The sequence below is a fragment of the Leguminivora glycinivorella genome, chromosome 18, assembly GCF_023078275.1.
Source record: "Leguminivora glycinivorella isolate SPB_JAAS2020 chromosome 18, LegGlyc_1.1, whole genome shotgun sequence".
Lineage (NCBI taxonomy): Eukaryota > Metazoa > Arthropoda > Insecta > Lepidoptera > Tortricidae > Leguminivora > Leguminivora glycinivorella.
The window spans coordinates 929,713-945,757 of record NC_062988.1 but is presented as its reverse complement, the minus strand read 5'-3'; the positions used below and the strand labels follow the sequence as shown (position 1 = coordinate 945,757).

The window sequence follows — 16,045 nt, the reverse complement described above, 5'->3', positions numbered from 1 at the left end:
AGCACTAAGAAAGGATTTTTCAAAATTCATCTCCTAAGGGGGTCAAATGGGGGTTCAAAGTTTGTATGGGGAAACAAGATTAGTTTGACTATTTTATTCGAAACTTCACAGGAAGATTCCTTAAGACATATGACTGAATACATGTTTCAGGTTTTTTGAAAATTTAACCCCTAAAAGGGTGAAAAGGGGGTGATAAAGTCAAAAAATCAATATGGGTATCGTTTTTATGGTTTATCGGGTCGCTGATCACGATAAATACAACGTTTTTAAAATCTAACGAGGCGGAAGTGAAATACCTTCTCCCCTGTTGTGGTGCAATGGGGTTTAAATATCAAAAAAATATATAAAAGAAGATATTGACTGACTGACTGACATATCAACGCACAGCCGAAACCGCTGGTCCTAGAGATGTCAAATTTGGCACGTAGGTTCCTTATATAGTGTAAAGGAGCACTCAGAAAGGATTTTTCAAAATTCACCTCCTAAGGGGGTCAAATGGGGGTTCAAAGTTTGTATGGGGAAACAATGTTAGTTTCACTGTTTTATTCAAAACTTCACAGGAGGGATCCTAAAAACATATGACTAAAGACGTGTTTCAGGATTTTTGAAAATTTAACCCCTAAAAGGGTGAAAAGGGGGTGATAAAGTCAAAAAACTAATATGGGTATCGTTTTTACGGTTTATTGGGTCGCTGATCACAATAAATACAACGTTTTTAAAATCTAACGAGGCGGAAGTGAAATACCTTCTCCCCTGTTGTAGTGCAATGGGGTTTAAATATCAAACAATATATAAAAGAAGAAACTGACTGACTGACTAACTGACATAATATATCAACACACAGCCGAAACCGTTGGTCCTAGAGATTTCACATTTGGCACATAGGTTCCTTATATGGCGTAGAGGAGCACTAAGAAATGATTTTTCAAAATTCTCCTCTTAAAAGGGTGAAATGGGGGTTCAAAGTTTGTATGGGGAAACAAGATTAGTTTGACTATTTTATTCGAAACTTCACAGGAGGATTCCTAAAGACATATGACTAAATACATGTTTCAGGTTTTTTGAAAATTTGACCCCTAAAGAGGGTAAAGTCAAAAACACAATATGGGTATCGTTTTTATGGTTTATCGGGACGCTGATCACGATAAATACAACGATTTTAAAATCTAATGAGGTGGAAAAGAAATTTTCTCCCCTGTTGTTGTGCAATGGGGTTAAAATATCCAATATAGCCATAAGTATAGGTTTAGTGTGGGTTAAGTTTTTATCTTTACTTCTGGTTCAAGAGATTTCAAATTGACACGGAAGTTCCTTAGAGGAGCACTAAGAAAGGATTTTTCAAAGTTCACCTCCTAGCATAATAATTTGACAGGGGCAAGGACAGGGATAGGGATAGGGATAGGGGAGGGACGGGGACAGGGGAGGGACGGGGACAGGGACGGGACGGGGACAAGGATAGAGATAGGGACGGGGATAAGAATAGGGATTGGGGTCGGAATAATCGGTCGGTCATCGATATCTAGGCAGTGTAAAATGCAGGTGGCTCAGTGGGAAGGGTTTAGTAAGTAGGCATCGGCGAGTATCCTGCATCCGTAATAACTATTACATTCAATGTGCTGTAAGAAGATCGTTGCTTGCTTGCCTTTTATATGTTTACGTTTGCAATAAGTATAAGCAAAATGGAAAAAATTGTAAGCGATAATGCAAGGAAGTACTTTTTACCCTACCGACCATAGCGTCGAGATACTGGCTATGTGGGTTGTATGAAGTTTCCCCAGTATAAATATTTATATAGGTAAAATACATACATGTTCGTACCTACTACCTACGCTAAGAATTTCTTTTAAAACAATAGTAATATGTGTAAGGTACAGTCATCCAAAAAAGTGGTTTACCACTTTTCGATCAATAGTCGAAAAGTGGGAAACCACTTTCTTGGCTGACCGTACAGCAAATAGATCAGTTACAATGGCCCCCCAGTCGAGAATTGACAGATGTACCTACAAAGAAACCTACGGATCCAAATGAAAATCTTATTTTTTGTAAACGTTTCAATAAGAATACTTTTATTACGCGGGCGAAGCCGCGGGTAAAAGCTAGTACTATCATAAAACGTCAAAAAACATATGGTGAAGAACACAGCCGAGCCAGCCTACTCAAAGTGACATTCGTTGACGCTACGTGGCGATTGACTCGAAACGCTGGCTGGCTCTGTCGCGCGGGTCGCGCCACTGCACTGAGCTATTTCACCAGTGACATTCACAATGACAATTCTGTGCCTATTACGGGGTTGATAACTTTTTTTTTTAATTTATTGAATACAAAGATTAGGGATCATTGACGCATGTCCTGAGGCGCGGAAATGACAATTCTATTTCGTTTCACGAGAGCGACATATTGCAGATCGTAAGAACGTATAAATAAGGTTCAAAGACACTGCTGTCGTGAGACGAAGTAGGTACGCAAACGCATGTTAGTTGTAAGTTGCATTGTGGTTTGTGGTAAACAACTTAATTAAGGTAAAATATATTTGAGAGCGCACTATTCGCCAACAAACTGGTTCCAGTTTGGCGAAAAGAAAAAATGTAATATAGTCATAAGTTTTTTTGAAATAAATAAATAAATAAGTAAAACTTATTTCTTTGAAGGAAGGAAACTGTATGGTATTAGGAAGGCGCTGGTAGCCTCGGGGAGAGAGTAGGATTTTCACTAGAGATCGTAGGACCCTAAACCCGTATCAATGAGTTTTTAAATTTTTTAACTTATGTGCCTACGAAATATACATTTTGTTGATATATTTGCCAGTCACTTTTCGGTGAAGGGAATTGAAATATTGCAGGGAAACCGGGACTAATACCAAGGGCCTACTATACCTTGTGAGTTAGAAGATCAAATGGCAGTAATTTTCGTAAAAACAACTGTCTACGCCAAATCCTACTAGGACATGGCAAAAATGCCGGGATAACGCTAGGAAGAAGAAGGCGATGCACAATGAGGTAAAAAGAAAACTAAGAAACGGTAACATTTATCGGTTTGAAGCAATAAGAATTACAAAATATACAGGTACATATCCTCAGTTATATACCAGTCATATGGTTCCTTTACTGCATGTAAAGTCAACCAATTGGAACCCTAGGCCACTCTACAATCATGTCAAAATGACAAGCAGTAAGAGATTTCTTATATTCTGATTTATAACGTCACTTTGACATAGTTCTACAGCGGCCTAGGGTTCCAATTGGTTGACTGTACGGCTGTGTAACTAATTAGTGCTTGGGATGTAACCGAAATTAGCATTCGACTTCGCAACGTTAGCTACAGACGTTAATGTTTCCTAACAGCTTCGAACCTGGAGAGTGCGGTCGGCATAACTAACTTTAGTGCCTGGTCCCAGTTTAGTCACATTAAAGAAGACCTCGTAAAGTTCTGTGACTTTTTTTTTTACAAATACTAATCTTTATTAATAAAGCCAAACGTGTGCCAAATCTAAACGCTTACACAGGCCTAAACAATAAATAAATAAATATTATAGGACATTCTTACACAGATTGACTGAGGCCCACGGTAAGCTCAAGAAGGCTTGTGTTGTGGGTACTTAGACAACGATATATATAAGCTCATCACACAAATAAATGCCCTTACCGGGATTCGAACCCGGGACCGCGGCGTAGCAGGCAGGGTCACTAAGGAAGGAGGGATAAGGTGAATTTAGCGGCTTGTAAGTGGAACAATACAAAAAATCGTAAAATTCGGCTGTAATCAGAAATTCCATTATCAAATGACAGATGTCACAGGTATACAGTTGTGTGATGAATATATTGAATATTCATCTCGTCTTCAACAGCTGTTTAATTGCCTACAACGTAGTTTACTTAGAACAAGGTTATAATCACGTCTGTCTAGTCACGTCACTCCACGGCTGCCAGCCGCGACTAATATTATGTCATTATTTGATACATAGATAAGCGGCGAGCGTTATTGTTATTATTATCACCGTTATGTTGAATATAGTGGTAACATACTCATACTCAATACTCTTCTCCGTGTAGTGACGGGTTAAGGCGCGCGCCACGCCACCTGGGGCGCGTCTTACGTCCTTCCTATACAAAATGTACTGAGGAGACGTTTTTTGAATTACACTCAGGTGGCGTGGCGCGGACGTCCGTTGCGCGCCCCGAGACACGCGACGCTCTGATGTGGCCGGTCCCTTACGAAAGTCGAGTTATACATAATTACATATTACTAAATGTTGGTAACAAAATACGATTAATTAAAGTTTGCTGACGTGGCTATGTACAAAGTATTCGGGAACTGCTCAAAAATGCCCAGGAGGTAAACATTTAGTTGTTGAGAATTTTTCATACTCAATCGTTGCTCAAGGATCACTAAAGTTAACAGAAAACATTTCCTCACAGTGCTAATGGTAATCTCGCACCACGAGTTAACAGTTACTATTAGCGACATAGCGCCATGTTGCGTGCGCGACGCTTCAAGTGACGGATACCGTTGCCAAAATAATTTATTTATTTATTTATTTATTATACAAGAACGGTTATAAATATAAATACCAATTACACTTGCTATTTTGACTATCCTAAAAAATACATTTAACAATTACTACATATATTCAATTATTCAGTCATTCCCAATTTCACACAGTCATGTCATTCACCTTACTCTCGTAATAATACGTCTTAAAGAACAATCAGGATACATAGCCAAATGCACAAACGATTATCGAAACGCAGTCTGGCTCTGTCGCGCCAATACATAAGAGCGATAAGGAGAGCCAGTTTATACGATACGCCTTAGGATTGTGCACTCTAAAAAAAATTTGTTTGCTCCTATCAATATTTTGATCGTCGTAGTCAAGCATCTTGATTCCATACGAGCCTGATAAGATCTTAGACAAATGGAGTAAGGTAATTTTGATTGCTCTTACTTTTGCAACGTAACTGAGACAATTAAGATCTTGTTCAATAATTACATGAAAAATAATTAGGCGAACTAAATTACCTTAGTAAGTTCAACTAAGCACTTGATAATTATTATCATGATACGTAACTGTATCAACTAACGCAAACCAGTTAGTTCAACTATGACGTTGCTCAATATTAACATGGAGAATGATTGTATTAATTATTTGACCTAAATAAATTCAACTAAGAACATGATTACATCTACTTACGAACCTTGTGAGTCTGAACTAAGATATTGGTCAATTTGAATATTAATTGTTTAATCAATTCAACTAAGACATCTGTCAATATTAACATGAAGCATTACTGTATTAACTATTTAATCCGAATAAGTTCAACTAAGAACATGATTACATCTACTTACGCACCTTGTGAGACTGAACTAAGATATTTTTCTATTTGAACATGAATTGTTTAATCGATTCAACCAAGATGTAGGTCAATATTAACATGAGGCATTACTGTAGTAACCATTAAAACCAAATAAGTTCAATTAAGGACATGATTACATCGATATACACACTTTGTGAGAGTGAACTATGATATTGTTCAATTTGAATCTTTGTTTTGTTATACATTTCAACTGAGAAGCTTGTTCAGTACCTACTATCATTCATGTTCAATTGTACTATGACTTACTTTGTCTCATTTACTAAGACAACAACCCCTTATTGATAATTGTCATAAAACACCACGGGACTGAATTAGACAAATTATGTTTTATACCTATTTACAAATACATACGTTAACTTGACAGATAACATAAAACGATTCATATCTAATTCAGGCTGGTGATGCGTTTATGAATAACGCCATAAATAAAACAAAAGTTATAAAAAAATGACATTTATTCATAATATACTTGGCACCTACTACTACTACCTACTTAGAATAAATAGTTTTTTCTTGCGGCGGTTATCACATCACAGCTAACCTAACAACTTACAAGTTCAATGGAGGAAGAAATCGAAATTTTAAAAACATGGGAGTTGGAGAACTTAAGACGCTACAGGAGCGAAAATGCTAAAATGGAAAGGAGCCCCCCTTTCAATTTGGGAATTCAAATTTAATATACAAGTGTTATTAACTAGATTTATCGAAAAAAAATGTCCATTAAGAACTCAGTTAAAAAATATTGCGAAAAAAATCTTTAAAATCGAGGTTCCGCTCTCGACTGTTTCCCCCTTCAAAATTAAGTCAATCGTAACTAAATTTGAGAATCTGAATAACAATGAAATAATCAGTGTCGGACCGTTCAGTTTTTGTGGCTAATTGTTACCAATTTTGAATACCACACCTTTTTTACGCCATAATCAATAACACCGTTTTTGAAAATTTTCGATGGGCTCTAGCGTCTTTAAAAATAAGAATCTCAAAAAATCAAAACGGTCCGACACAGATAAAAATTATTATAATCTGTCTTGAAAAAATCATTGCTGTATCTTGAAAAACCAGGGAGGAAATAGTCGAGAGCGTTTGTATGGAGAATAGATCACTCCTGTATCGTCTTAATACCAGAGTTCACCAGTAAGTACAATGTATTATATTTTCATTGTATTATATATTTTGTAGCACGTATCTACTGCGTCCATAATGGACTGTCTTTCATAGATTATCGATCTGCTGACAACAACTAGAAATGATTCGATTTTTTCAAGAGACTCACCCACAACAATTATGTATGGCTGGCATGACAATCCTATTTTTTGGAGTGTGGCTATGCGAAGTTCGATGGTCTGGCTAATTTCTACACTAGAGCGGATATGCTTTATGAAACCTTCCCTTACTTCCATTTTACTGGGCTTCCAATTTTGACTTGCACCGGAACCTCGCTTCTTCTTTTGGCGGACTGCCGCAGTGTTCAGCAAAAATGGAATGGTGAGAAATCCGGCTATATTCGTTGTTTCCTCATAGGGCGCTATAAAAATGGGACTAGTTAGTAAAATATTATTACAAACGATATAATATAAGGAAAGATCAATGCGGGTAAGTGAACAGTGGGGCAACTGAAACGAGCCACGAAGGTTAAACAAACTTTGCCACCGAGTGAAATACAAAATTTTACACTACACCGACACAAACAAAATATTAACTGTAAAACATCTAACTAAATCAAATCTATCAAGCTTGAGACATCCAGTTAAAATTTGTATGAAATTTCTTTGCACTCTTGTGGACAAAATGCAGTTTTGCTATCTGTTTTTGAAGACTAAAGAGAGCCTTTGCCAGTCGGTGTGGTGAAACTAACTATTTTAACATAGACAACATCTGCTTTATCAATTTTATCATATACTTACAATTGGTAAGTGCAGTAAGTTCGACTTTTTGTATTTCAGCTGTTCCTGAAGATTTATTTTCATTGATGGAAAATTTATAAACAAATTGTCCTAGTAAATTTCATGTGCTTTTGAAGTCGTTAAGCCGCTGGAATGATAAAACAAACAATTAAAAACAAAAAGTAAAAAGAAACGAATGCAGTATTCAGTTATACATATAATAATTATTTTAAAGTTACATAGTAAAAAGTGACTTAGCTAGTTAATGTTATTATATTTACCAAAGAATATCCTTGTGGTTTTTTGAGAGCAGAATATTTTCAAAATAGTGATGCAGAGTCCAATGACTTTTCCACAATCTGAAAAATATTTAGAAACTTTACTTTTCATTTGCCTCTTTAATTAATATAATTATAATACAATTAATTACAGTCATAACCTATACACTCACAGTATAATGTATCATAATAATAAATTAATTAATTAATGTAATAGGACATTCTTACACAGATTGACTGGGTCCCACAGTAAGCTCAAGAAGGCTTGTGATGTGGGTACTCAGACAACGATATAATTAATAAACAAATAATTATATAAATAAAAAACATCCATGACTCAGGATTCTCAGGAACATACCTGTGCTCATCACACAAATAAATGTCCTTACCGGGATTCGAACCCAGAACTGCGGCTTAGTAGGGACGGTCACTTAGTCACTACTCGCTAGGCCAGCCCGGTATCTTGCCTAACAATGCAGTTATATTAAAAATATTATTGTGATAAGATGAGTATGTTACTTCAAAAATGGTTGGAATAAAATCTCTCTCTGGTATGTTGGTCTGCCTATGCAGTATTCATTTATTGAATTGTAATTCTTATAATGTTTTTTACAATAAAATACAGAACCTCCTCCTTCTAGGTAAAGAAGTCTGTTAGAAACTGCTTACCCTGGAATTATAACTGGGCTCTGCTTTCTTCTCAGCAATTGCAGATGGCACATTTTCCTTTTCCGAGGACAAGTTTTCCTTTTCTGAAGTTTCTATAACTATTAGGTCTGTGCTTATGTTAAACTCAGAAAAATCCATCAGGGTCTGGAAATGAATGATACAATTAATATCACATACCATACTACAAAATTATGAACAGCGTGGAAAAATATTTGGCCCTAGAGGAACCGTATTACATCTTTTTTTAACTCAAAGTTAATATTTTTCAATATTGCTACAATATCTATAATTGGGGGCCATTATGCTAGCAGACAAGATTTAAAATTGAAACAACTCTTAAGGGCAAAAGGTAATTATTTCTCTGTTAATTAATCTATTACAAAGGACTCCACTGAGCCTTGCCTTATATTATGAAATTACTCTCTAATTTACTAAGTTTACAGAGCCGAGGGCTAGCTACACTTGAACATGAGACTAAGGTTTTAAATTATTTAAGGGAACAAACGTGGATCAGCGAACTCTTGAGTTAAAACTACGGGTAGAAACGGTGTACGGCGGATATTAAAATAAAAGGTATAGTAACACGGAGGGTGCCAGAACCATAATTATGCCGGTTCGATGATGTAGATAAGAGTGATTGGAAAGGTCTAACCTCAAACGTGCTACGTCAGCCGCCTCAGACCACCACGACTGCCACGTCAGCCGCCTCAGAGATGGTGTCGTGTGGATGACGGCAGCGTCAGCTTGCCGCCTGTAGGTTACCGGAACACAGCGGGGAATGCTGGCGACCGGCGCGAGGATTAGGCGACGCGGCGTGAACCCTGAAATGTGTATACCAGTCTTTAAGTAAAATTCCAAAGACGGCGTCCGTGAGACTTGGATCGCCCGTAGGACAGGGGAATTGCCCCGGAATTCGAATTCCGAACGTCAACGCGTTCTGTGAAACGACCTACTGCTAATTTGGAATTACACATAACCTAAGTGACAATTTGACAAGGTTTTTAAAGAATGTACAATTTACCGTTGGTGGACAAAAGGCGAGCGGAGAGCAGTTTTGCACTTATTTCAACACCCGGGCACGCTGGGCGTCGCCTATTGCCATCGGAACATGGTTTTATTAGCGTCCGATTCCGGGGCTGGAAAATATGCAACGCTTTGTTAGAAACTATCCAACTATAAGAAAATACACAACAGAATCACTATCAAAACTCACTCAAACGGGCGATTGCGCCCGATTTTGACTCGGGCTAAAGATCCCCTCGCAATTCTCTCCCTGGCAAAAATAATTCCGGTCTCTCTCATTTTGACGGAACTATAGTTACCATACCAAGTCTAAATCGGCTCGCGCCGCGAACAGCACATGCCGGACGTTCAACGAAAATTGAGCCAACTTAAATGTGTATTTTATAGACAAGAAATTTAAATGTGTATTATTACGAGATTGCATCCATTATCGGCCGGGGCCGCAGCCCAGCAAGCTATTGGCCTCGTGTCATTAGCAACTTGACTAAATAATGAAAAAAATACATTGTACTTACTGGTGAATTTTCGTATTAAGTTCTCCAACTCCCATGTTTTTAAAGATTCGATCACTTACTCCATTGAACTTGTAAGTTGTTAGATCTGTGATGTGATAGATAACCGCAAAAAAATTAACACAAGACGCGTTGACAAATCACTTCGGCGTCAGTGTTGCCAACTCCGATTTTGAAAAACGCTAGGCTAATGTATAGAAGATGTCTAAAATACGTTAACATTTTTTTTTAAATGAGTCTACCTCGAATTAAAGGCATAAAGGTACTTAAAATAAATGATTAAAAATAATTCATAAATGATTAAAAATAATTCAGTACCTATCTAAAATTGAAATGCCGTCAAATGATACCTAATGTGCAGTAAAATTCACCTTTGTTATTTGGTTACGAGTCTGTTGTTTTTTAGCAATATATTTGATGGAATTTTTATTTTAACTAATAGATAGTAATCAATAGTAAAGTAATCAATAGTAAATTACGATACAAGTGCGAAAAATGGGAAATTTGAAACGAGTTGTGATTAAAACACGAACGAAGAGAGTTTTTTAAATCGACAGGAGTAGTGAATTACCTATAATACTTATTCTATTCGTACATGTATCGTACAACGTTTTACAATACATACCATAATTATGTAATAGTACATTACGATACAAGTGCGAAAAGGTGGAAGTTCGAAACGAGTGGCAATAAATTAAAACACAACAGAAGGGAGTGTTCTAAATCAACACGAGTTACGAATTTCCTTTTCGCACGTGTATGGTACGACGTTTTTCAGTACAGATGGTCCTCTGAAGTTTCGACCTGACAAGAAATGAATCACTTTTCACACTAGTGCGTAAAAAACGCAACATCTGTACTGAAAACTATATTATAAGTCAATAAAAATATATATTAGCCCCAGTGTCAATATATTGTAAGTAATATATTATATGTTGCCCGTGTGGTGACGGGTTAAGAATTTCACAACCCCCTTTCTTCCCGTGGGTGTCGTAGAAGGCGACTGTGGGATACCTATGGGTTAAATTGTGGCGTAGGCGAGAGGCTGGCAACCTGTCACTGCAATGTCACAGTTTCGTTTTCTTTCAATCCCTTACTTGCCAAGAGTGGCACTGAAACGAGTAGATTCATGTGCTACCCCTTCATGGGATACAGGCGTGATTGTATGTATGTATGTATGTATATTATAAGTCATAATTTATTGATTATTTCTCCTCATTTCCTCGCAAATTAGGACAAATTAAATAAATATACTAAAGCAATCTAAGCCTTGGAATGCTTGAATTTTCTGCCTTAACATGTACCTATATAATTATATGCTTAAAATCCTTGCACTTTAAGATGAAGCCTCACGCGCCACGCCGAGTCACGTGATCACGCGTATATATATAGCGTAACCGAAATTGCTCTAGTGTGGCTTCACCCTTTAGGGCTTCTAGATAGAACTTGCTACAGGCTCTGCGCTGCTTTATCCGGCACTGCGTCTGAGCTGAGCCAATTATAGCATTTTTTCTGGGAAGGGGTGGATCCGTTCCTGACTTGGATACTCATGAAGAATACAAAACTGAACCCATATCGAGTCCGGCTATGCTAACGCTGCAGCGTTTTTGATAACAGTGTGCAAGCGTTATTGCGATTATTAAATAACTTTAACGATTCTGACAACACTTTCATAGTGGGCTATCAAATATGAAAAGCATGGTTAGCTTAATAGGATCAGCATGGCAATCCGTAAATAACTCACCCTTCCATTTATTTTGAAAATTGTTATATTACATCGACGTCCGCCACACACGAAAATTCATAATAAAATTGAATACCATATGGCGATGACAAATGTGGTTGCTTTCAAGTTGATGCCTTAGACCAAATATGTAAAAATATGTGCCCAATGCTAAATAAAAATTTTCGATGAAAGAGCCGTGAAAATATCCCAGATCTGGTATATTTTATTCCAGAGTTGGCAACACTCGCACGCGCTGCGGGAGGGGCGCGGGCGGAAGGCGGATGTACAAACGCTTACCCCTACTATTCACTTGATTGATCAGATTACCAATTATTTAATTTGTTTATTATGATAATAGATTTAACAATTCATTCTTAGTAGAACTCAATTCATTTCGTAATTGATACAACAATTTGATCATAATGGGATTGAGAAATGTATCTTCGTTGTTTCAAAATTTTATATGTCTAGAACTATTGACATACTTATCTGTCTTAAAGAATTAGTTGAGGATTGAAGCAACCTAGATTTAGTTTATGTCAAATACCAAGTCTTATTTGAATCAACAAAGACAAAATAATCAAATTAAGCATGAAAATGCTTAAAACCATTAACATACTTATTTGTTTTAATGAATTAGTTCAGGATTGAATGTACCTACACGTTTAGTTGTTTCAAATACCTAATCTTATTTGAACCAACAGACAAAATAATCAAATCAACTATGAAAATGTTTAAAACCATTAACATACTTATCTGTTTTAATGAATTCGATCAGGATTGAATCTACCTATGTTTAGTTGTTTCAAATACCTAATCTTATTTGAATCAACAAAGATAAAATAATCAAATTTACTATAAAAATGTTCAGAACTATTAACATACTTATCTGTTTTAATGAACTAGTTCAGGATTGAATCAACCTATGTTACATAGTTTTGCCTAACAAGTTAATAATTGATTCAAGGTGTTCATTGGTTAGGAATAACAAAACACCTAAGTTATTAGTTCAATCATACATTCCTTTATTGTTTTAGTAATCAGCTTTATTTGAATTGTATAAGATCGTAATTGTAGTGATTAACTTAACGTCAACTAAGAGAAAACTGCTCTTAGTTGGCCTTCATTTTTTAGAGTGTGCCGTTTCGTTCGTTGATCGGAGCGCTCCGATCTCGTTCAATTGCTCCCACGAACTAGTTCGCTCTTTTAGGTCTTTGCTCATTTAGTTCAGTCAGACCAGCGACCACTACGGTCGGAAAGATCAGAACGAATGGGACCGACTAGTGTCAAAATGATACGAATATTCCACAGACAATAACAATTCCGGGCCGAAAGGTTGTAAGTAACCGAAACTTGATATGAAAACTTGACGTTTTTGTGTCGCTTTGCTAAATACCTCGCTCCCGGTCGGCGCCGTCACACACTCTTGATCCAAACCGCTCGCGCTCGCCGATCCTATACTGAACTAAATGAGCAAAGACCGATTCACGGAGCACGGAAAGATTCAGTTCATTTCGGTCATTGATGGGATTTTATTCCTAACAGTTCATAGTTCGTGAACGACACAAGCCTAATACGCCTACAAAGCGTAGGTAAGCGATTTTGACGTTAGATACATATGTCCCCCGCACCCGCAGGGTCCACAGAAAACCAGCGCCGTTGACCACGCTTAGCCATATCAGCTGCAATGCTGAGTGGAGACCATTTTAGGCCTCACATCTTTATTACTATTAGGGATTGCAACCCGGTCTGATTTCCAATCCGGCCGGATTGGCCTTCAGGATTAAAAGTACCCAAATAGTACCATTTATTTTTCAGCATACTATGAAAAGTATGATGGTATTTTGCTTCACGATTTTAATGTTTTGCACTATTTTAACATATTGAGTATAGATCCGGCGAATTTCACGGTATCCGGTGACGTGAAAAAAAGCACCGGATCTGGCTGGATTACCGGATCCGCCGGACCGGATTGCAATCCCTAATTACTATTTTTTACTTTGTGCAACTTTTTACAGTGTGTTATTTGAATTGATGTGTTGCCTGAATAAATGATTTCTATTCTAATTTACACCAGGGCCTGTAATCAAGAGTACAGTAGGTATTTGACGCTTCGTGGTGAAGGATACGCCACTGGCCCAGTCTCACCAATATGAAAGAGCGACAGGGAGATAACTACGATACGCTACGCTACGGAGCGTCAACGATTGTACTCTTGACTACAGTTCAGGCCCAGCCACTTAGTCTTGTTTCACTTATGATGTGAAACCCTTAGGGAACAATGCTCAATCTCCATTTTAAGTGTTATTATACCGAATTAAAGTTAATAAGGTACAGTAACTGGTAAGGTAGATATTGTAATGGACTTTCTCAAATCTTATGAGGATGACAGTTATACCCAGCTTTTTGAAAGCCCTAATTTATTAAAGGCCAATATTTTAAGCATTTTGACGTTTACTTAACCTTGCAGGGCTGTCAAACTATTTAGCTGTCTACTTCGAAGACTAAAATTTCGAAGACTGGACATGAAAGCGTCGAAACATATACTTATAATATTTACATTTACTATTTGTACAAAATGAACCTTTCAAAATAAACGACCCATTATACAAATGCGTGCCAACAAGCGGCCATCCTCATAATAAACAGAAACAATAATGGCGCTATAAAATTAGTCCACGCAATCGCACCTACGTCGCGCCCACCTTGTGTTTTACCGTGTCCATTAAGAGGATACGGTAGCGAAAACGCTAAAATGGAAAGGAGCCCCCCTTTCAACTTGGGAATTGTAGTTAAATATACAAGTGTTATTAACTAGATTTATCGAAAAAAAATTGTCCATTAAGAACAACTCAGTCAAAAGATATTTCAAAAAAATCTTTAAAATCGAGGTTCCGCTCTCGACTCTTTCCTCCTTCAAAACTTAATCAATCGGAACGAAATTTGAGAATCTGAATAACAATGAAATAATCTATGTCGGACCGTTTAGCTTTTTTGGTTAATTGTTACCAATCTTGAGTATCACACCTTTTTTTGCGCCACAATGAAAAAGGCCGTTTTTTTTCCATTTTAGCATTTTCGCTACCGTATCCTCTTAAGAGTAACTCAAAAACACCTCTTAATTAATGATAATAATCTTGAATGCCTGCTTTCATTTATCGCCCTTATTAGGTTTACGCGCTGTATAAAAACCAAGTAATTTGCTTAAAATAACAAATTTTATTCAAAATCTCGTTTGTTACTTTTCATGAGTGTTATACTACAGCGAAATCTTGCCAATCCGAGTTAGTGATGGGTCAAACCGAATACATTTCCAACTTCATATGTTTCAATTTCAACCCAAAACGGTTCGCAAACTTATGTGGCCAAGTCGGTTCAACTTCTATTGTTTATAAGTATATTGTTTTGTTTTGTTTTGTTATGAGTGGAACTGAGGACGCAGTATAAAAGCAAGCGGGAAAGAGCGCCAGATCTCTACTCAGATGATTTTGTAGGGTTACCCACATCTGGCAGAATAATTTGTCAGAAACACACTTTGCACAACATGTTTCGCAGAAGCACTATCGGTCGAATAGTCATTTTGCAGAAAACTTGGTTGGCATTATTACTTACTACCATCCACGCATAAGACATACTTGGCAGAATATTGTTTTACAGAACATTACTCGACTTTGATTTAGCATAGTTTTATACTATGACATGAGCACTTGAGCAGAATTGTTAAACGCTATCAAAAAGGCAATACTGCCCCAGGGTCACGTTAGGTGCGACGACGAGCGAAATGAGGGTTTTATCTTGCATCCCCAACACACCCAGCTCGCTATCAAAAAGCAAATTGCAACTTTATGCAGCCTAAATTTTGTGCAGTTGGCTACGTACCCAGCCGAGGTAGCCGAATGGCAATCGTCAACGTCAGACGCCGACAGAAATGCAGTCTAGGTTTGTCGCGCCAATGCGCAAGAGAGAGAGATAGATAGCTACGAAACAGATATGATCGTGAGCCTTTTGTTTTGTTTTTTAGTATGAATAGGTAGATGTTTGACCACGATCACGTTCATGCAGTCTAACGGTGGAGCTCCTATGAGATACCTATTTACTCTTGTGTATTTGGCTACGTACTCTGACCCGTTCATTAAATTATAAACTGAAATAGATACCATACACTAAAGAAAAAAAAGCGATCAAGCCCACTGGTGGGAATCGAACCCGGGTCTCCAGCTAACGCGGCTGACGTGATAAACCGCTACACACCACCTCGACCGCGCTCTGTTCATTAAATATTTATGATAATATTGAAGACAACTCGGCACAGCGATGAGACGACACGGCAGCAATCGGACGATTGGCGTAATGAGACCATTACCTACGCTGACCGATTGTTCGAGAACAATGGACTCTGAATCATGACAACCATCACTGTTTGCGAACATCAAAATGTTTTATAACTAGTACCTATCCAAGTATCCATACTTAATACTTATTATTATAAATGGGAAGCGTGTGTGTGTCTGTTTGTTTGCTTTCACGGCAAAACGCAGCAACGTGGCAGCAACGAATTGTGATTTTTAAGTGGAGATCCTTA

At 37.4% G+C, this 16,045-nt stretch overlaps 1 protein-coding gene and 1 long non-coding RNA gene across 6 annotated transcripts in view; both read right to left on the bottom strand.

Annotated features, from left to right (window-relative positions):
* LOC125236029 (protein kinase C and casein kinase substrate in neurons protein 1) overlaps window positions 1-16,045 on the bottom strand; it is a 221,325-nt gene that overhangs the window by 78,954 nt on the left and 126,326 nt on the right. The gene's annotated exons all lie outside the window — the stretch shown is intronic.
* LOC125236030 lies at window positions 6,569-9,993 on the bottom strand. 2 transcript variants are annotated; one of them, XR_007178159.1, is made up of 7 exons: window positions 9,741-9,993; window positions 9,224-9,338; window positions 8,855-9,023; window positions 8,203-8,346; window positions 7,537-7,614; window positions 7,277-7,403; window positions 6,569-6,897 (listed from the first exon to the last, which is right to left on the bottom strand). It is a non-coding gene; the product is annotated as an uncharacterized LOC125236030 (long non-coding RNA). The 2 variants fall into 2 exon arrangements; XR_007178160.1 differs by lacking the exon at window positions 9,224-9,338 and having other exon boundaries at window positions 9,741-9,991.